General features: G+C 38.8%; 1 protein-coding gene across 1 annotated transcript in view; it reads right to left on the bottom strand.

Moving 5' to 3' along the window:
• Positions 1-13,041, bottom strand: part of lrrc20 (leucine rich repeat containing 20) — a 75,392-nt gene extending 62,351 nt beyond the window's left edge. The window contains exon 1 of the mRNA XM_028795524.2: positions 12,936-13,041. The gene's annotated coding sequence lies outside the window, so the exon portion shown is untranslated. The remainder of the gene's footprint in view (positions 1-12,935) is intronic.
• Positions 13,042-13,523: the final 482 nt, after the last annotated feature.

The following is a 13,523-nucleotide window of genomic DNA, read 5'->3' on the forward strand; positions in this document are numbered from 1 at the left end:
AATAAATAAATAAATAATACAAACATATTTAATATGAAGTATACAACTAATATTGTTTTCATCTTATGAGTCACTAACACCATTGTTATCATATATTGTTACTATGTTTTAATAATTTCCAGTAATTTATTTATATAAACAGCATTAATTAAAAATGATTCATAAGGATTAATGGGAGTATATTCTAAAACAAAGAAATCAGGGACCCTAACTAAATATCATTTCTGACTATATGTCCAGAGAACATGCCACATATCTATTCCAATTTAGGTGTCTCAAGTTATTTCTGAGAAATTGTTATTTGTTGAGTATTTTTAATGCAGTAATTTACATGAATATTACATTCATATTATTGCAGACAGTGTCATTCTTTGACAGATTTGCACATTTTAGGCATCGCTGAACACAATTTGACCATTTCTAGTGTGAAGTCTGTCTACATGTATATGCTATGTGGCGTACATTGCTGTTGAACTGATCGAGCAATTATGACCAACCTTACCTCTTAGCAATCCTGAAATACAACATCCTACTAAACAAAATCAATACATTGGGACTATAATTTTTCTACAAATAAATTTCATTTTTTAAAATAAAAATTCTATCTATTTCAATTGAAAATGTGTTCTATATTTTCCATCGGTTTCCATTCTACCATCATTTTCACTGCAAAGAAATATTTTACAATCTATGGCTATGCACTTAAAGAGAGATGAAAGAAGGGTTTATGTGAGAGAGACAAAGAGACAGACCGACCAACCGACATATTTTGAGATGTGTGCAACCCATCTGGGTTCAAGACTGGTGCAGGTATGCCTAAAGAGTCAGTAGGGGTGATACATTCTGTTTGTTTATTCTATACTGTTGCACTTTCACTGTTTGTAGGAAGGCAAACCAAACCCTAGATAGATAGATAGATAGATAGATAGATAGATAGATAGATAGATAGATAGATAGATAGATAGATAGATAGATAGATAGATAGATAGATAGATAGATAGATAGATAGATAGATAGATAGATAGATAGATACTTTATTAATCCCAAGGGGAAATTCACATACTCCAGTAGCAGCATACTGATACAAAAAACAATATTAAATTAAAGATTGATAATAATGCAGGTAAAAACAGACAATAACTGTATAATGTTAACGTTTACCCCCCCGGGTGGAATTGAATTGTCGCATAGTTTGGGGGAAGAACGATCTTCTCAGTCTGTCAGTGGAGCAGGACAGTGACAGCAGTCTGTCGCTGAAGCTGCTCTTCTGTCTAGAGATGACACTGTTTAGTGGATGCAGTGGATTCTCCATAATTGATAGGAGCCTGTTTAGCGCCCGTCGCTCTGCCACAGATGTCAAACTGTCCAGCTCCATGCCAACAATAGAGCCTGCCTTCCTCACCAGTTTGTCCAGGCGTGAGGCGTCCTTCTTCTTAATGCTGCCTCCCCAGCACACCACCGCGTAGAAGAGGGCGCTCGCCACAACCATCTGATAGAACATCTGCAGCATCTTATTGCAGATGTTGAAGGACGCCAGCCTTCTAAGGTAGTATAACCGGCTCTGTCCTCTCTTGCACAGAGCATCAGTATTGGCAGTCCAGTCTAATTTATCATCCAGCTGCACTCCCAGGTATTTATAGATTTGCACCATCTGCACACAGTCACCTCTGATGATCACAGGGTCCATGAGGGGTCTGGGCCTCCTAAAATCCACCACCAGCTCCTTGGTTTTGCTGGTGTTCAGGTGTAGGTGGTTTGAGTCACACCATTTAACAAAGTCCTTGATTAGGTTCCTATATTCCTCCTCCTGCCCACTCCTGATGCAGCCCACGATAGCAGTGTTGTCAGCGAACTTTTGCACGTGGCAGGACTCTGAGTTGTATTGGAAGTCCGATGTATATAGGCTGAACAGGACCGGAGAAAGTACAGTCCCCTGTGGCGCTCCTGTGATGCTGACAACAATGTCAGACATGCAGTTCCCAAGACGCACATACTGAGGTGTGTCTTTAAGATAGTCCACGATCGATGCCACCAGGTATGAATCTACTCCCATCTCTGTCAGCTTGTCCCTAAGGAGCAGAGGTTGGATTGTGTTGAAGGCACTAGAGAAGTCTAGAAACATAATTCTTACAGCACCACTGCCTCTGTCCAAGTGAGAGAGGGATCGGTGTAGCATAGAGATGATGGCATCCTCCGCTCCCACCTTCTCCTGATATGCAAACTGCAGAGGGTCAAGGGCGTGTTGAACCTGTGGCCTCAGATGGTGAAGCAGCAGCCTCTCCATGGTCTTCATCACATGTGATGTCACAGCAACAGGCCGGAAGTCATTCAGCTCACTAGGACGTGATACCTTTGGGACTGGGGTGATGCAAGATGTTTTTCAAAGCCTCGGGACTCTCCCCTGTTCCAGGCTCAGGTTGAAGATGCGCTGTAGAGGACCCCCCAGCTCCGATGCACAGACCTTCAGCAGTCGTGGTGATACTCCATCTGGACCTGCTGCTTTGCTGGCACGAAGTCTCCTCAGCTCTCTGCTCACCTGCGCTGTTGTAATTGTGGGTGGGGATGTCTCTCCTATGCTGGTATCAGCAGAAGGATGTGTGGAGGGTGCAGTACTCCGAGGTGAGAGTGAGAGTGGGTTAGGGTGGTCAAACCTGTTAAAGAAGTTGTTCATTTGGTTTGCTCTATTCACGTCTCTCTCGATGGTGGCACCCCGCTTCGAGCTGCAGCCAGTGATGATCTTCATCCCATCCCACACTTCCTTCAGTCTGTTATTCTGCAACTTCTGCTCCAGCTTTCTCCTGTACTGCTCCTTCACCGCCCTGAGCTGGACTCGGAGTTCCTTCTGCACGCGCTTGAGCTCATGCTGATCACCGCCTTTAAAAGCCCTTTTCTTCTGGTTCAAAAGGCCCTTGATGTCACTTGTAATCCATGGCTTGTTGTTAGCATAGCAGCGTACAGTTCTTACTGGAACTACAATGTCCATACAGAAGTTGATGTAGTCAGTAGTGCAGTCAACAACCTCCTCAATGTTCTCACTATGTGATCCCTGCAGGAAATCCAGGTCTGTAGTTCCAAAGCATTCTCTCAGAGCCTTCTCTGCCTCTGGGGACTACTTCCTGAATGAGCATGTGGTTGTAGGTAGGACCCTCACTCTGGTTTGTAGTGAGGCTGAAGCAGAACCAGGTTATGATCTGCTTTCCCAAGCGCAGGCAGCGGGGTGGCGCTGTATGCGTCTTTAACGTTTGCATACAGTAAATCAAGCACCTCAGGGTGCTGTGTTTGTAACTTAGCAACAGCAGAATGGATGATGTCACTCGCCGTCTCCACGTCCGCCCAAGGAGGGATGTATATAAAAACAACAATGACGTGTCCATACTCTCTGGGCAAGTAATAGGGACGCAAACTTACGGCCAACAGTTCGATGTCCCTGCAGCAAGTGGAGACTTTGACGTTAACATGTCCAGAGTTACACCACCGTGTATTAACATAGAGAGCGAGTCCTCCTCCTTTGTGTTTCCCACAGGTACTTGCATCTCTGTCCGCTCTAACTGTGCTAAACCCGGGTAGCTCCACGTTAGCATCTGGGATGGTGGTAGTTAGACACGTTTCGCAAAAGCACAACAAACTGCATTCTCTGTAGGTTCTGACATTTTTCACCAGCGCAGCCAGTTCGTCGATCTTATTTGAGATTGAGTTCACATTTCCCAGAATCACAGAAGGCACCGAAGGCTTAAAACGCCACTTTCTCACAAGCCGCTTCATTTTTAGCTTAGTGCCAGCTCTGCTGCCACGATACCGCCTTCTTACCTCGTCGGGTAAATAGGGAATCACGCTGGCACTGGCATTTGTTCTCAGCGCTCAAAGTTGAGAACTTGAATAGACGAGTCTTGGCGTGTAAAAATCCATGCCCACGTTGTAAAAGTAAGTGTCTCCAGGGAACGAATCCACATAAAATAAAGTGATAGGAGTGATCAATAAAAAAGAGAAAAATAAAAGTAGAAAAATAAAGTCGTACACGGAGATGCTGAAAAGGCTGCCACTCTCGGCGGCGCCTGAGTCTTTTGTAATATGACATATGACTGCAAGAGACTTACAGGCAACGTTTAGTGTGTAGCATTACTTTCACAGACATGGCCTTCATGGAAAAGCTAGAAGGAACTTTACTTGTGATCTCATCACAAGATTACCCTTTAAGCATGCAAAACAACATCTGCAAAAGACAGAAGCATTTTGGAAGCAAGAAAGGTATCAATCCAACATCTTTCAAAGCTTCTATCTGATAAGGATGTGACTTTTTTAAACCTCACTTGACAGAAAAGGCAACTTCCCAAGAAAACTACCATGAATTTTCTACCCAAAGACAAGATAAAATGTCAACTTTTACCCCAGGTGTAATTGACGTTTTCATGGAACATAGAATGTAACATTGCCACCTACTCCACTGCTCAAAGCAGATCTCTGTTCCAGGCCTTAACAAAATGTGTTAAAGAACCCGATACCCTTTGAATCTTTGGATCAGATGAAATGGGTTGAATGCAACTATCAAGGATGTGGGGTGAAAGCCACCTGGTTTTCTAAGTGTGCTGAAAGAGATTGCAAAGAATTTAAACTACTACACTGAAAAAAGGGAGATGGCAGGTTGTTACATTTACAAAAATGAATTTACTTTATATTACATGTACTGTTTATGTTCCACTTTTGAACATAACTCGATCACGTTTAATTCATTGTATCTTGTAGGATGTACTGTACAATATACTAATTTCAGTCATTTAGGTAGAAGTCAAAATAGTTATATTTAGTCCTCATCGGAAATTAATAAGCACCAAGCAGATTCATCGTCAGCGGAAGTTGGATAACTTGGCGGTAAAGTCATGTGACTTTCAAAGAAGCAACAGTTTGTATGTTTGAGTTATTGTCGCCGGTTAAGAGCAAAAGGTTAGTGAAACAGCAGTTAAAAAATGAAAAAAAAAAAACACACACATGAGAAATATTCAGATATTCGTTTAAAACAATTAATCACACAGACTAATGTTACTCCGTTTTGCATTTTTCCTTGTATTCTCTTTTAATATTTTATCTAACTGTGCTCACTAACTACCGTCACAAGTCAGTAAATGTATTATTAAGTTGTCTAGATTTACTTGCTTAGTGCAGGTACGTTTACGTACTTAAAAAAAAAAAAAAAAAAAAAGAAAAAGTTCTGACTTTCATTACGGGTCAACTACTTTCAGTATTGCTTTTCATTAGTATTATCATAATATTGCTCAACCAGATAAATACTATTAATACAGACAAATAAATAATATACCCAAATACAATGCAGTTGCCAAATTTGCTTGTTTGAAAATAAAAAATAAAAAAAATTATTTTGTGAAAAAGGTGCCAAGCAGCAATTTTTGCACTTTATATTTTTCTAATATTTAACATTTATTATATAATATATATAGTTACATAAATATAAATACATGTATTTTATAATATACCACTCTATCCAAGGTGCATTTTGTGTTCATATTTAGTTATACATTGGTCATGGCATTCTGGCACAGCCAAAGAAGCAGTGTTCTTGTACAACTGTTGTACATTTCAGCTTTGAATACTAATATTTTGTATTTTTGTTGGTTTGTATTGTTTTTACCAAATAAAACTAGTTTTGGTGTTAGCAGACCTGTTTATTTCTTACTAATAACTTTGAACATGAACTATAAAATGGTACTGGAACAAGTATAATTGACAACCTAAAAAGGTTATAGCTAAGTAACTCATTGAGGTGCATTTATTTAAAAGTTTATAAAACAATTGTTAAAATATTATGCTTTATTAACATGTTCATTGAACATAACATAATTAATTTAACAGAGAATGAAAAAGTTTCATTAATTTTATATAAAAATATCATGTTGTTTCAAATATACTAATTTAGTGCATTAAGCATAATTAAATTATATTTGACAAAAACAATTTTATTATGTGCAACCGACTTTTTTTTTTTATTTTAATCTGACATGCCATTTTTTTCAGCGTAATAAGCACCTGTTTAAGACAGTCAATAATCTTTACATCAAAAATGTTTAGTGAGCAATTTAAACGGGGGTTGTCCTCTGATACCTTCCTAATTTCTGTAATCTACAAAGACATTTCTCTGAAGAGCACTATGGTTCAGAGATATGAACAATCATACCTCTGCGCAAACTAGTATTTACCAAACTCACTTTGCCCTTTAGCCAGGGCCTTCAAAATGGTGAGCTGCATTAAGCTGTTGAGACAATGGTGTAATCTAAGATAGAACAAGCATTTTTACTGTTGGTATACCATGTCTTAAGATATACTAAAATGATAGCTTGAGTATTCAGAAATAAACATAATGATAAGCAGATGCTGCCCACAGTAAAAACTATGACAGTAAACTACTAGCAATAAGATACGGATCTTGGAAAGTCTATAAGCAGAAAACAGCTTTCTTGTTGCTAAATTTATTAAGAAGATAAGTTTCTGAAAAAGCAAACTGTTGTATTTCTAAAGAAGATAGCACTGCAGCTATGTCTGGCTTGCTTCAAAAAATATTTAACATTCTACAAGAACAAATGTTGAGCAGTATCACCTTAATTCTGTCAAGTCAAGAGTAGCTTTTCAAATAATAAAACAGCTTTGCCTGTTTTTTCCAGTTATGCACCTACTGTATTGTCAATACTCTGTATCCTTGTGTGTGTGTTTTTATATATATATTATATATATATATATATATTATATATATATATATATATATATATATATATCTTGTCACACAAGTGTGCATGGGAGGCAGCTAAGGGGCTGGAATGAGGAGGGCAACTCCGAATCAAACCGGGACGTGGCAGAGTGTACCGATTCTTTTTCTCGCTTTCCTGCAGACCATTTACGGGAAATTCCACCTGGCCCTGTTGACGTCACTTCCGGGTCAGAACCAATGGATGAAGACCTGTCCAGTTCTGCCTCCCTTGATGTCATGACTGGGCCCGAGCCTATGGTTGAAGACCCTTTCATTCCCGGCCCCTTTGACATAACTTCCTACACTGACCTTTAAAAACCTCCACCTTTCCCCTAATCCCTCAGTTCTGTTTTGGACTCTGGTTTGTGCACATCAGTGCTATCATTTGTTTGCAAATTAGCAGCCAGGAAAACTATATATAGGTGGCTGCCCCAAACCTTGCTATGCCTCTTGTGCGACTTTGTGACATTTTATATATATATATATATATATACAGTGCATCTGGAAAGTATTCACAGAGCATCACTTTTTCCACATTTTGTTATGTTACAGCCTTATTCCAAAATGGATTAAATTCATTTTTTTCCTCAGAATTCTACACATAACACCCCATAATGACAACGTGGAAAAAAGTTTACTTGAGATTTTTGCAAATTTATTAAAAATAAAAAAATTGAGAAATCACATGTACATAAGTATTCACAGCCTTTGCCATCAAGCTCAAAATTGAGCTCAGGTGCATCCTGTTTCCCCTGATCATCCTTGAGATGTTTCTGCAGCATAATTGGAGTCTACCTGTGGTAAATTCAGTTGATTGGACATGATTTGGAAAGGCACACACCTGTCTATATAAGGTCCCACAGTTGACAGTTCATGTCAGAGCACAAACCAAGCATGAAGTCAAAGGAATTGTCTGTAGACCTCCGAGACGGGATTGTCTCGAGGCACAAATCTGGGGAAGGTTACAGAAAATTTTTTGCTGCTTTGAAGGTTCCAATTAGCACAGTGGCCTCCATCATCCATAAGTGGAAGAAGTTCAAAACAACCAGGACTCTTCCTAGAGCTGGCCGGCCATCTAAACTGAGCGATCGGGGGAGAAAGGCCTTAGTCAAGGAGGTGACCAAGAACCCGATGGTCACTCAGTCAGAGCTCCAGAGGTCCTCTGTGGAGAGAGGAGAACCTTCCAGAAGGACAACCATCTCTGCAGCAATCCACCAATCAGGTATGTATGGCAGAGTGGCTAGACGGAAGCCACTCCTTAGTAAAAGGCACATGGCAGCCCACCTGGAGTTTGCCAAAAGGCACCTGAAGGACTCTCAGACCATGAGAAAGAAAATTCTCTGGTCTGATGAGACAAAGATTGAACTCTTTGGTGTGAATGCCAGGCTTCATGTTTGGAGGAAACCAGGCACCGCTCATCACAAGGCCAATACCATCCCTACAGTGAAGCATGGTGGTGGCAGCATCATGCTGTGGGGATGTTTTTCAGCGGCAGGAACTGGGAGACTAGTCACGATAAAGGGAAAGATGACTGCAGCAATGTACAGAGACATCCTGGATGAAAACATGCTCCAGAGCACTCTTGACCTCAGACTGTTCATCTTTCAGCAGGACAACGACCCTAAGCACACAGCCAAGATATCAAAGGAGTGGCTTCAGGACAACTCTGTGAATGTCCTTGAGTGGCCCAGCCAGAGCCCAGACTTAAATCCGATTGAACATCTCTGGAGAGATCTTAAAATGGCTGTGCACCGATGCTTCCCATCCAACCTGATGGAGCTTGAGAGGTGCTGCAAAGAGGAATGGGTAAAACTGGCCAAGGATAGGTGTGCCAAGCTTGTGGCATCATATTCAAAAAGACTTGAGGCTGTAATTGCTACCAAAGGTGCATCGACAAAGTATTGAGCAAATGCTGTGAATACTTATGTACATGTGATTTCTCAGTTTTTTTATTTTTAATAAATTTGCAAAAACCTCAAGTAAACTTATTTCACGCTGTCATTATGGGGTGTTGTGTGTTGAATTCTGAGGAAAAAAATGAATTTAATCCATTTTGGCATAAGGCTGTAACATAACAAAATGTGAAAAAAGTGATGCGCTGTGAATACTTTCCAGATGCACTGTATTATATATATATATATATATATATATACACACACACACATACATATACACACAGTCATGTGAAGAAGTAAGTATACTTCAGACATTGTTGACATTTTCAGCTTATCTGAACAGGCAAACAATGCCTACAGGTAATGGTGATATACTTAAAAAATGACACATAAAGTTTACCTGGTGCATTTATTCTACTAATCTAGATTTCAAAAAATGCAGATTTGTCAAATGCAAAAAGTAAGTACACCACTATATTTATCTCCACTTCAAATCTATAAAATTAAGAGTCAGGTATTTCAGATTATGTGTCAATGATTAGAACCTCCTAAGGAAGTATGCAGGTGGAACCAGTCTTATTTAAACAGATATCTAGTGTCTGGTGTTCTTTTTGCTATTGATGTATGTGATGTCATTATGCTAAAATCAAAAGAGCTCTTGAAAGCCCTCAAAAAGAAGGTCGTGGATGCCTATGAATCTACCAAGGAATTTAAAAAGATTGCCAAATTATTTGAAATCAAATCATTCCACTGTAAGAAAAGTCATCCACAAGTGGTGAAAATTTCAAATGACTATTAATTTGACCAGGACAGGCAGATTCAGCAAATTCAGCCCAAAAGCTGGCCATCTGATACTAAAAGAAGTTTAGTAAATGTTTGTGTCAAGGTGCATGCATCTACAATCAGAAAGAGATCTGAGAAATTTGACCTGCATGCAAGGTGAGCAAGGTAAAAGTCTTTGCTGTCTTAAAAGAACATTAAAAAAAGACTATAGCTTGCTATTGAAAATATAGGCAAAGACCAGTAATCCCGAAACAATGTTCTCTGGAAAGATGAATCAAAGATAGAGTTGTCTGGCAGCAATACTTGTAGATATGTTTGGTGAAAACCAAAGACAGCATTTCCGCAAAAGAATCTCATACCTTAATGTGAAGCATGGTGATGGATATATTATGGTTTGCAGTTGCTTTGCTACATCAGAGCCTGGGCAGCTAGCACTCATCAAGTCAACAACGATTTATCCATTTTATGTGTGCTTAGTAGCTTTGGTTGTTGGCTCTCCTCGCATTCTCTTGGGTGGGGTTGAATTTTGCTTTTTTAAATTTGACTTGATTGTATGGAATGTTATCTGCTTCTAATTAAAATGAATACATTTTTTTTAATCAAATTGTGTTTGAGGAGAATTTGAGGCCATCTATCTGATAGCTAAAGTTGAGCTGGCAATGGGTCTTACAACATGATAATGACCAGATGCACATTAGCAATCCACCATGAAATGGCTCAAAAAGAAGAAATTGAGGGTTATGAACAAGCCAAGATTGAAGCCCTGATTTGAGTCCCATTGAAATGTTGTGAGGGGATATGAAATGAGCAGTCCATGCAAGAAAATTCAAAAAACATCTGGCAACTGAAGGAATTTTGCTTGAAGGAGTGGTCAAAAGTTTCACCGAGTCAATATCAGATGGTGGTGGGCAGTAATGCAAAATGCTTACAATAAACCATTTCAGCTAAAGGGGGCAATATCACCTTCTAAGGCCAAGGGTGTACTTACTTTTTCCTTAGTACACCATTACATCTTTTGATATTTTTGTTGAATAAACAATTGAAAAGGCAATTTTTTTATTGAAGTTTATTACTTTCATCTGTAGGCACAAACTGCATGAAGATCTGCTGTTTATATGTTCAAATATGTTGAGAAAGTCAACAATTCCATGGGGTGTACTTACTTTTTGACAACTGTATGTGTGTATTATATATATATATTATATATATATGCACACATCAAAAATGATTGTATTTCAAGCTGTGCAATTGTGTGTCTCTTTTAATATATTAAAAAAGCCCTTTCTTTAAACAATGCATTTGTAAACAAACAACATTAGAGGTTTATAGGCTCATTACTGTCACATGTACAGAAAACAGTGGAATTCTTACTTGAATTGCTAATCTCTTGTGTAATTATTGACGAGTACAACTACCTTAACTTATAATATCGGTCTCCTTTACATAAACTACCTTACCCAGAACCATGTGTCTTCTTTCCTTTGCCTGTGGAACTCCTCATAGAGCTTATTACCTCCACTATTTACTCACCCCCTAATTAACTTGCGTCTTCAAATAAAACTGGATGGAGTTACACTTAATAGGCATAATCAAAAAAACTTAATAATATGGAATCCTTCCCAAAATCATATTTCCTAAACTGTGATCATCATTTTCTAACCTTAAGCCTGGGCACAGGGATCTATGGATTTAGAACTAACATTTCAAACACTACAAAAAGTTAATTTTCTGTTGCATTTCTACTTAAAATATATCATTCAGTTCCAACACATTTGTAGTATAATTTTATAAAAAGCATCACATTTTATTTCCTTTGCTTATCTTTTATTCTGGATGACTACAAAATTACTCTCATATATAACACAATTCTGAATATCTGCCAACCTCTTGTGTATAGATTTCTGAAAGTACTTTTAACAACATCACAAAAGTCCATCTTTAAATCTCAATGTTTAAAGCAAAGACATAAAACATTTTAGCATGGTGTCCATCTTCCAGAAAGTGGATCAGAAAGAAAATGATTGCTAACTTTTAACAGCTGTTACTTTATGGGGGAAAAGAAACAGAAACTCAGATTGTCTTAATTTTCAGTTCAGACCTTAAAAGCGTTGCATACTGTAGTACTAAACAATTTTGCAAATATTTTACTGTCTGTGCTTACAAATGTAAGAATTTCTAATTGTGTTCTTCAAATCAAGTGCTTTTTAATGGCATAAACTTGAATAGATCTGTGCTGGGATATACAGGTACGTATTTTTGCGAACTGCTGAGCTGTATATATTGACACTTCTTTGTCAGACACTGCCCCTTTATTTTTTTACATAAAAATCGGTTTTGTGATCTCACATCTCTAGATGATATTCACGAGGAAATTATTACGCATCGTTTGCACATCCATCCATTTTCCAACCTGCTGAATCCGAACACAGGGTCACGGGGGTCTGCTGGAGCCAATCCCAGCCAACACAGGGCGCAAGGCAGGAACCAATCCCTGGCAGGGTGCCAGCCCACCGCAGGATACACACACCCACACACCAAGCACACACTAAGGCCAATTTAAAATCGCCAATCCACCTAACCTGCAAGTCTTTGGACTGTGGGAGGAAACCCACGCATGAAACGGCGAGAACATGGGTCTCCTTACTGCAAGGCAGCTGCGCTACCACTGCGCCACCATGATAGGTATAGCTTTTTAAATACTTAGTTTCGTACTATATTATAAGTAGGCTACATTTGAGGAATTGGTTTAAAAACTGAGATCCTCTTTATTATACTGGTAAGCGCCTCACGACTAACAAAGATTTGACAGTCGTGACACCACGTGACCATAATATTTACGTTTATTCGAAAAAGACTTTTCATTTGTACATATGAAGATAGGGTATATTCTTATTTCATCATGTTATACTGAGGTAGAAGGGGACCACTCTGACCAACAAATTCTTTAACCTCAGTGTCCAATAAAATACTGTATATCTTGGTCGCTTGCAGTTTCATGTAACGCGATTTCTTTTACCGTCGACGTGGATGGGGAAGATGAGATCAGGCAGGAGTGTGCGGCTGGGTTAGTAGGTGTGTAGTCGTTCTATGACTCAGCAACTGGTGCTATTTTGGTAAGACGTCGTGAATGATGAAAAGCGCTGAGCATAACGAACGCAAAGCAACCCCACTCATGCAGAGACTCCTTTGTTTTTAAAACACTACAAACACACAACTGGGCAGCTGTATTTGATAGCCTGTATTATCCTCATTAATAAAATACATATCAGACGAAACTCAGGAACATCGCAAAGGGTCAGTACATCATGCATAAATGAATGAAGAATAAGAAATTGCCACAAAATGAATGTGTCGTCAAAGATGTCAATCAGATACAATAAAGATCAAAACATTTGGACATAAGAAGCTTTAACGATGCTAACTAGTAACTACCGTATTGTAAGAATTAGCTACTTTACTTTCGAGGTAGTAGAATTAAAGTAATTCTCTCACTGGATCATACTTACAAACCACTTTTGAAAAAGCCTGTCGCTCTCTCTCTATGTCTCTTGCACATTGAAGAACGGCAACAGCTGCACTTCCGAGAGACGGACAGCCAATCAGAAGTCCTCAAACTTGCCTTATAGGCGGGTCTTGCAAAAGGATGGGCGGGGTGCATGGGGTTGTAAACCAAAATGATTGTCTGTCATATTAATATTTATTTGATTTATCTTATTTCATTACGCTTATTATTTGAACCCGATATTTAGTAGCAATAATGTATTTCTAGACAATTGGGCTTTTATGCCGAGCCCCTCTGACCGGTCCATGGTAACTGAGGCTTCGAATCTGATGTAACACAACATCAGGCGCAATATGATAATGTAATCGTTTAACATTGCATTCATTAAATAATTAGTTTTGTGTCAGCGCGATTATTTTGGGTAAACCAGTCATTACCGATAATGTTTTGTTGACGTTATCAATTTTACTATAATTTTAAATTTCAGTGTTAAAGTCAGATAGTGTTCAGCAATAAGGCTGACCTATTGAGAGTATTTTAGCATTAGTCACATCGCCTTGTTATTCCAATCGGTTAGATATCGGGTGCGCAG

The sequence above is a fragment of the Erpetoichthys calabaricus genome, chromosome 2 (genome assembly GCF_900747795.2).
Source record: "Erpetoichthys calabaricus chromosome 2, fErpCal1.3, whole genome shotgun sequence".
Taxonomy (NCBI): Eukaryota; Metazoa; Chordata; class Cladistia; order Polypteriformes; family Polypteridae; genus Erpetoichthys; species Erpetoichthys calabaricus.